Source organism: Chiloscyllium plagiosum, unplaced genomic scaffold, assembly GCF_037043375.1.
Source record: "Chiloscyllium plagiosum isolate Xiang-an unplaced genomic scaffold, Cpla_swu_hap1 HiC_scaffold_15, whole genome shotgun sequence".
NCBI lineage: Eukaryota > Metazoa > Chordata > Chondrichthyes > Orectolobiformes > Hemiscylliidae > Chiloscyllium > Chiloscyllium plagiosum.
The window spans coordinates 66,349,231-66,359,050 of record NW_028270153.1 but is presented as its reverse complement, the minus strand read 5'-3'; positions in this window follow the sequence as shown (position 1 = coordinate 66,359,050).

Sequence of the window (9,820 nt, the reverse complement as noted above, 5' to 3'; positions counted from 1 at the left end):
GTCCCCTCAATCTCTGCTTCCTGGAAAATCCCACCATCCCAGGAATACATCAGGCAAACCTCCATTGCATTCTCTCTGTGGCGAGGTGTATACAATGTAAAACTACAACTGAAGGAAGCTTTCAGTGACTCATACAGAGACAGCCAGGCTCCCCTCAATTTTGACACTGGTCAATCTCTCAACAGTGAAGAAATATTCCTCCTTTCTGTTTTTGCCACTAACATGATGAAGCTAACCATTCTTACCACATTCTCATCCATGACCCATGCTGTTGTTCACTCACTCAGCCTGGACAAATCTCCTTTGAACCTCCTTATATCTCACATCTCCAGTTCGTGTCGTGTCATCAGCATACTTGGAAACATTACAATAGGTTCCCCAAATCCAAATCTCTGAATCTATATTGTGAGGAGTTGGGGCTTGAGCACTGATCCATGTGTTACTACACTGGGCACAACCTGCCAATCTCAACATGACCCTTCATCCTTGCTGTCTCCTTTCTGATAATCAACTTCAGACAAATGTTCGAGTATCCCGTCAATCACAAGGTCTCTAAGTTTATTTACTAACCTCCAGTGTGGCATCTTATTCAAAGCCTTTTAAAAATCCAAATACATCACATCCACCAATCCATCTTCACTGAGATACGTCCTCAAAAACTATCTCTAATAAGAGAGATAACCTAACAGCCATCCTTTGATAGTTAATGGTATTACCATCACTGAATTCTACAATATCAACATCCTTGGGGTTACCATTGATCAGAAACTCAGCTGCACTCACCATCTCGACAAAATGGCTGAAGAACAGGTCAGAAATTAAGAATACTGCAGCGAGTAACTCACCTCCCCAAACCCTGTCCATCATCTGCAAGGTACAAGTCAGTGGTTCAAGAAGGCAGCTCACCACCACTTTCTCAAGGAGCAACTAGGGACAGGCAATAAATCCTGACCCAGCCAGTGACACTCACGTCCCACAAAATAAACAAATAACAGAAGACATCTTCTGTAAAGGCCAGCACAAAATAATCATTGAACTTCTCTGTTTCCCACAACTAACTCTTCTGTCTCTGTGTGGAATGGATTCATATTTGTGTTTGTTCACAATCCAATATAAGCTTTTACAGTCTGTTCCTATATTTCTCACAGCTTCACTCTCAGTAAAAGGTTGCTGCTTTAAATGGAAATTTGATGCATTTCTGAGGGTGGAGGGAACTCAGTATATTCATGTGAGGTGAGATTGTAGAGTGATTGGCCAGGCTAAATTGCCCATAGTGTTCAGGGATGTGTGGGCTAGTGCATTAGTCAGGGGAAATGTAGAGTAATAGGTTAGGGGAGTGGCTCTGGGTGGGTTACAATCCAGAGGATCGGTGTGGACCTGTTGGGCCTAACGGCTGTTCCCACACTGTAGACATTCTATGATTCTATGAAATGTTGACTCATACCCATTCTGATGGAGATCTGCACTGTCAGGGATGCCATCCGCCACACACAAAGCTGCAACAAGGTCCCAATTCCTGTCTTTGAGAAGTTAAATTTCAATCCCATATCCTGGCCAGTGCCTGCACCAGGATGGATGGGGAATCCCCATTCATTCATTCCCTAACTGTGGGTGGGATCTTACTTTGTGTTGCTTCACGAATTCTTCTCATGTTTAGCCTGTGTGTGTATGTGTGTAAGTGTATGTATATGTGTGAAGATGTGAGTATGTATGTCTGTGTGTCTGTGTCTGGGTGTGTGTGTACGTGTGAGTGTGTGTGTGAGTGCATGTGTGTGTGAGGGTGCGTGTGGTCTGTGTGTTTGTGTGTGTGTCTCTGTGTCAGTGTATTTGTTTTGTGTGTGGCAGTATCAGTGCGTGTGTGTGAGTTTATGTCAATATGTGTCTATGTGCGGGATGGTGTGTATGAGTGTGTGTCTGTGTGTGTCAGTGCCCATACATGTATCTCAGTATCTGTGTTGACAGTGTGTGTTTGAGTGTGGGTCAGTGTGAATACATGTATTGACAGTTTGAGTGTGTGTATATACATGTATATACATATACATCCAGGACAAACATATAAATAGAAAGCAGGAGACAACAGCTTCGCTTCACTTGGAGGTCGCCACTGATGATGTTACCTGGCCAGGTAATGAAACGTCTGGATATCAAACCTACAGCTCAGCGAGCAAACCTACACCCTATATACATGTGTGTGATTCAGTATGTGTGTGTGTATTCGAGTGTTTGCCTGTGTGAATATGAGGGTATATCTGTGTGTGTGTCAGTGTGAGTATGCGTGTGATTGTCGATAAGTGTATGTAGCTGTATGAATGAGTACATGGGTGTATCAGTGTGTGCGTGTGAATGGTGACTGCCTCTAATGTGCCTCTCCAAATCACTGGGTAGCAGGTGGCTGTTTGTTCCTGTTCAGTTAAACTTCCTTTAATTTCCTGTTTCCAATCTCGGGCTCCCAATGGACAAGCTTCACCTCATCCAACAAACCAAGCAACTACTCCAGAAGTGAGACACAGAGACTAGGAGCAGGACCAGACTATTCAGCCCCTTCAAGCTTGCTGTGTCATTCAATATGGTCATGCCTGATCGTCCATCTCAATATCATATTCTCTCTTATTAGATTGCCTACAGTGTGGAAATAGGCCATTCGGCCCAACCAGTCTACACCGACCCTCCAAAGAGTAACCCACCCAGACCCATTTCCCTCTGACTAATGCACCTAACACTACAGGCAATTTAGCGTGGCCAATCCACCTGACCCGCACATCTTTGGACTGTGGGAGGAAACCGGAGCAAACCCGGGACAATGTGCAAACTCCACACAGACAGTTACCTGAGGTCGGGATTGAACCTGGGTCCCTGGTGCTGTGAGGCTGCAGTGCTAACCACTGAGTCACCATGCCAACATTTTTTCCATGCTTTTGATGCCTCTAAAATCCAAAATAAAATCCATCCCTTTCTTGAATATATTCAGTGACCTGACCTCTGCAGCGGTCTGAGGTAAAGAAGTCACAGATTCATTACCCCCTGAATGAAGACATCTTTCCTCATCTCAGCGCGAAGCAGTCTATCCCATATCCTGATTCTAGACTCCCCCACCAGTGGAAACATCCTCCCTGCATCTAGTCTGTCTTGCCCGGTTAGAATTTTATATGTTTCAATCAGGTCCCCTCCTGTCCTTTTAAACTCAAGTGAACACAGACCCAGTCAAACCAATCCCTCTCCATGGGAAGGTCCTGCCATCCCCAGTGTCAGCCTCATGAAGCTCTGTTGCAATCCTGACGAAGAGCTCATGCCCGAAACGTTGATTCTCCTACTCCTCGGATGCTGCCTGACTGGCTGGGCTTTTCCAGCACCATGCATTTCGACTCTGATCTCCAGCACCTGAAGTTCTCACTTTCTCCTGCCCCCTGCCCTCCCTCTCTGGTAAATATATCCTCTCTGAGAGAGGGAGACCAAAACTGCTCACAGTATCCAAGTGTGGCCTCAGCAAGGCCCTGTGTAACTGCAATAAAACATCCCTACTCCTGAACTCAGATCCTCTTGCAATGCAGGCCAACATACCATCTACCATCCTCATTGCTCACTGCACCTGCCTGTCTCCTTGCATTGCCTAGTCTACAACGATACCCAGATCCCTTTGTACATCCACACTTCCCAACATATCACCATTTAAATACCACTCTTCCTGTCTGTTTTTCACATCATCATGTATAAATTCACCCTTAACCGTGTTATATTGCATCTGCCATGTACTTGCTCACTTATTCAGCTTTTCAGATTACTTTAAACCCTCCACATGTGTGGAGTTTGCTGTTGTTTTGTAAGGATGTTAGCCTAATCCTCATTTACTGATGGTTTCAGGAGCTTGGCTCAATCCGGTCAGGCGGACACAGCAGCCAGCTTAGGTCTGGATTTGTCCTTTTTAAAACCAATTTTAGTTCAGCAAGTCTCAGATAGCCAAGAAAGTCATCAAGTCATCATGACAAAATTGTACTCACTTTCACCATTACATCTGGCAGCACATTCTAGACACTCACCACCCTCTGTGAGAAAAAAATCAAACCTTTTTGTATCTCTCCCCTCTCACCTTTATCTTATGCCATCTACTATTGGAAAAGCCGTTGGCTATCTACCTTGTCTATGCCCCTCATGATCTTATAGTCGTCTATAATGTCACCCCTCAGTCTCCTACACTTCAGGGAAAAAAGTCCAAGCTCTCTTTATTACCACACGTTTTTAAACTCTCCTCACATCTGAAGTCTGCCACATTTCTGAAATCTCTTCAATAATTGCAACCCTTTGGATTACTGTGTGCAGAAAGGTTATTATCAAACTAGAAAGAATGCAGGAAAGATGTACTAGGATGCTATTTGGACTGGAAGGTTTTAGTTAATAAAGAGAGCTTGGACTTTTTTCCCTGAAGTGTAGGAGACTGAGGGGTGACATTATAGAGGACTATAAGATCATGAGGGGCATAGACAAGGTAGACAGCCAACGGCTTTTCCAATAGTAGGGGAGTCTAAAACTAAATGGCATAAGATAAAGGTGAGAGTGGAGAGATACAAAAAGGTTTGATTTTTTCTCACAGAGGGTGGTGAGTGTCTAGAATGTGCTGCCAGATGTAATGGTGAAAGTGAGTACAATTTTATCATTTCAGAAACATTGGGCAGGTACATGGTTGGGATTGGTACGGAGGGAAATGGACCAAACACAGACAAGTGCAACCAGGTTAATTGTGAAAACTGGACGGCATGGGCAGGTTGGGCCAAAGGGCCTGATTCCATGCTTGTAGACCTCTATGGTTCTGTGAGATCTCTGGGTGCCTCTCAGTTTAACCTCCTGAGTATCTCCAACATTAATCATGCCAGTGGCCTCCTGTAGGAACTCAGTATCTCAGTAGGCGTATTGTGTTTCGCCAGGGTCTCAGTGTGTGGGTGTCCAGTCCAGCACCAGGATTGGATTGCAGGTTCCTGCTGGACAGTGGGTGAGTGACAGCTGGTTAGTTAGAGAAGCAGTATGGGGAGCGGCCTTCCAATACTCTGAAGCCTCACTCAGTAAGTCCCCATGTGTTCATCACCATCCTTCCTTTTATCCTGTCAATTACCCAGAGAACTGCTGAAGGCATCTCCCAGTTGCTGTTTCCAAAGCAACATCCCTGGTGTTGGTAAGGCAACATTTCCAATTTTGACTTGATGACTTCCTAGTGATCACATAACCCCTTCGTCTCTCTGTGCTCTTTAACAAGCTTGCAACTAAGGAAGGAGAGGAGATAAATTACACCATTTTTAACAGCACCATGACTGTATTCACCGGGTCACCCTTACAGCCTGGGGTCCGGGAGATAGAGCTTTAATTCCTGGGATCTCTGGGATGATCAGGAACAGGGGCACAATCAAGGAAGCATCGCCTCTCTCACTTCCTGATGTTCCATGTTTTCAGATCGGAGGGAATTCAGACACCATCCCTGTTTAACACCCTCCACCGCACCACCCCAGACAGACCCTGTGTAGCTCCCACCCAAGAGAGACCCTGTCTCTGTGTAACCCCCACCCCAGAGAGAACCTGTCCCTGGGTAACTCCCACCCCAGAGAGACCCTGTCCCTGTGTAACTCCCACCCCAGACAGTCCCTGTCCCTGTGTAACTCCCACCCCAGACAGTCCCTGTCCCTGTGTAACCCCCACCCCAGACAGACCCTGTCCTTGTGTAACCCCCACCCCAGACAGACCACGTCTCTGTGTAACCCACACCCCAGACCCTGTCCCTGTGTAACCCCCACCCCAGAGAGACCCTGTCTCTGTGTAACCCACACCCCAGACCCTGTCCCTGTGTAACTCCCACCCCAGACAGACCCTGTTTCTGTGTAACTCCCACCCCAAACAGTCCCTGTCCCTGTGTAACTCCCACCCCAAACAGCCCCTGTCCCTGTGTAACTCCCACCCCAGACTGACCCAGTCCTTGTGTAACCCCCACCCCAGACAGACCCTGTATCTGTGTAACCCCCATCCAAGACTGACCCCGTCCTTGTGTAACCCCCACCCCAGACTGACCCTGTCCTTGTGTAACCCCCACCCCAGAAAGTCCCTATCTCTGTGTAACCCCCACCCCAGAGCCTGTCAATGCTTAGCCCCCACCCCAGACAGACCCTGTCTCTGTGTAACCCCCACCCCAGACCCTGTCCCTGTGTAACCCCCATCCCAGACAGACCCTGTTTCTGTGTAGCCCCCACCCCAGACAGTCTCTGTCCCTGTGTAACTCCCACCCCAGGCAGACCCTGTCTCTGTGTAACCCCCAACCCAGACTGACCCTGTCCTTGTGTAACCCCCACCCCAGACAGACCCTGTACCTGTGTAATTATGTCCTTGATAATTATGTACCTGTCAGGCAGGGAGGAAAGGGTCATGCGAGGGAGCCGTGGTTTAATAAGGAATTGGAATCCCTTGTTAAATGGAAGAGGGCGGCCTATCTCAAGATTAGATTAGATTAGATTAGATTAGATTAGATTAGATTACTTACAGTATGGAAACAGGCCCTTCGGCCCAACAAGTCCACACCGACCCGCCGAAGCGCAACCCACCCATACCCCTACATTTACCCCTTTAACCTAACACTACGGGCAATTTAGCATGGCCAATTCACCTGACCCGCACATCTTTGTGACTATGGGAGGAAACCGGAGCACCCGGAGGAAACCCACGCAGACACGGGGAGAATGTGCAAACTCCACACAGTCAGTCGCCTGAGTCGGGAATTGAACCCGGGTCTCTGGCGCTGTGAGGCAGCAGTGCTAACCACTGTGCCACCGTGCCACCCAAGATGAGACGTGAAGGTTCAATTGGGGCGATTGAGAGTTATAGGGTAGCCAGGAAGGAGCTGAAGAGAGAGCTAAGAGCAGCAAGGAGGGGACATGAAAGGTCCTTAGTCGGTAGGATTAGGGAAAACCCTAAGGCTTTCTATAGGTATGTTAGGAATAAAAGAATGACTAGGGTAGGAATAGGTCCAGTCAAGGATAGTAGTGGGAAGTTGCGTGTGGAGGCGGAAGAGATTGGGGAGACACTGAATGAATACTTTTCTTCAGTATTTACTCAGGAACAGGGCATTGTCGTCGATGTGAATACTGAGTCACAAATAAGTAGAATGGATGGCTTTGAGGTATGTAGAGAAGCGGTGTTGGAAATCCTGGAAAAGGTGAAAATAGATAAGTCCCCTGGGCCTGATGGCATTTATCCTAGGATTCTCTGGGAAGCAAGGGAGGAGATTGCAGAGCCATTGGCCTTGATTTTTATGTCCTCTTTGTCTACTGGAGTAGTGCCAGAAGACTGGAGGATAGCAAATGTGGTTCCCTTGTTCAAAAAGGGGAGTAGGGATAACCCTAGTAACTATAGGCCGGTGAGTCTCACTTCTGTTGTGGGCAAAGTCTTAGAGAGAATTGTAAGGGATAGGATTTATGCACATCTGGATAGGAATAATGTGATCAAGGATAGTCAGCATGGTTTTGTGAAGGGCAGGTCGTGCCTCACAAACCTTATTGAATTCTTTGAAAAGGTGATGAAGGAGGTTGATGAGGGGAAAGCGGTAGATGTGGTATATATGGATTTTAGTAAGGCGTTTGATAAGGTTCCCCATGGTAGGCTACTGCAGAAAATACGGAGATATGGCATTGAGGGTGAGTTGGAGGTTTGGATTAGGAATTGGCTGGATGGAAGAAGACAGAGGGTAGTAGTTGATGGCAAAGTTTCTTCATGGAGTGCCGTCACTAGCGGTGTTCCGCAAGGATCTGTTTTGGGACCATTGCTGTTTGTCATTTTTATAAATGACCTGGAAGAGGGGTTAGAAGGTTGGGTGAGCAAGTTTGCGGATGATACGAAAGTCGGAGGAGTTGTTGACAGTGAGGAAGGATGTGGCAGTTTACAGCAGGATATAGAGAAGCTGCAGAGCTGGGCAGAAAAGTGGCAAATGGAATTCAATGTAGCTAAGTGTGAGGTGATTCACTTTGGGAAGAATAACAAAAAGATGGGGTACTGGGCTAATGGTCGGATACTTGGTAGTGTGGATGAGCAGAGGGATCTTGGTGTCCATGTACACAGATCTCTGAAAGTTGCCACCCAGGTAAATAGTGCGGTGAGGAAGGCAGATGGCGTACTGGCTTTTATTGGTAGAGGAATTGAGTTCCGGAGTCCTGAGGTCATGATGCAGTTGTATAAGACTCTGGTGCGGCCGCATCTGGAATATTGTGTGCAGTTTTGGTCGCCATACTATAGGAAGGATGTGGAGGCACTGGAACGGGTGCAGAGGAGGTTTACCAAGATGTTGCCTGGTATGGAAGGAAGATCGTATGAGGAAAGACTGAGACACTTGGGGCTGTTTTCATTAGAGAAAAGAAGGTTTAGGGGTGACTTGATTGAGGTGTACAAGATGATTAGGGGGTTAGATAGGGTTGACAGTGTGAACCTTTTCCCGCGTATGGAGTCGGGTATTACAAGGGGGCATAGCTTTAAATTAAGGGGGGGTAGGTATAGGACTGAAGTTAGGGGTAGGTTCTTCACTCAGCGAGTCGTAAGTTCATGGAATGCCCTGCCAGTAGCAGTGGTGGACTCTCCCTCTTTATGGGCATTTAAGCGGGCATTGGATAGGTATATGGAGGATAGTGGGTTAGTATAGGTTAGGTGGGCTTGGATCGGCGCAACATCGAGGGCCAAAGGGCCTGTACTGCGCTGTATTCTTCTATGTTCTATGTTCTATGTTCTATGTAACCCCCACCCCAGACTGACCCCGTCCTTGCGTAACCCCCACCCCAGACTGACCCTGTCCTTGTGTAACTCCCACCCCAGACAGTCCCTATCCCTGTGTAACCCTCACCCGAGACTGACCCTGTCCTTGTGTAACCTCCCCCCAGACTGACCCTGTCCCTGTGTAACCCCCACCCCAGACTGACCCTGTCCTTGTGTAACCCCCACCCCAGACCTGTCGTTGTGTAACCCCCACCCCAGACCCTGTCCCTGTGTAACCCCCACCCCAGACAGACCCCGTTTCTGTGTAACCCCCACCCCAGACAGACCCTGTCTCTGTGTAACCTACACCCCAGACAGTCCTTGTCCCTGCGTAACCCCACCCCAGACCCTATCCCTGTGTAACCCCCAACCCAGACAAACTCTGTCTCTGTGTAACCCCCACCCCAGACAGACCCTGTCCCTGTGTAACCCCCACCCCAGACAGTCCCTATCCCTGTGTTACCCCCACCCCAGACAGACTCTGTCTCTGTGTAACCCCCACCCCAGACCCTGTCCAACTGTTACCCCCACCCCAGACAGACCCTGTCCCTGTGTAATCCCCACCCCAGAGCCTGTCGTTGTGTAACCCCCACCCCAGACCCTGTCCCTGTGTAACCCCCACCCCAGAGCCTGGCCTGTCCCTGTGTAACCCCCACCCCAGACAGACCCTGTCTCTGTGTAACCCCCACCCCAGACAGACTCTGTCCCTGTGTAACCCCCACCCCAGACAGACCCTGTCTCTGTGTAATCCCCACCCCAGAGCCTGTCGTTGTGTAACCCCCACCCCAGACCCTGTCCCTGTGTAACCCCCATCCCAGAGCCTGTCGTTGTGTAACCCCCACCCCAGACCCTGTCCCTGTGTAACCCCCATCCCAGAGCCTGTCGTTGTGTAACCCCCACCCCAGACCCTGTCCCTGTGTTACCCCCATCCCAGAGCTTGGCCTGTCCCTGTGTAACACCCACCCCAGACAGACCCTGTCCCTGTGTAACCCCCACCCCAGACCCTGTCCCTGTGTAACCCCCACCCCAGACCTGTCTCTGTGTAACCCCCACC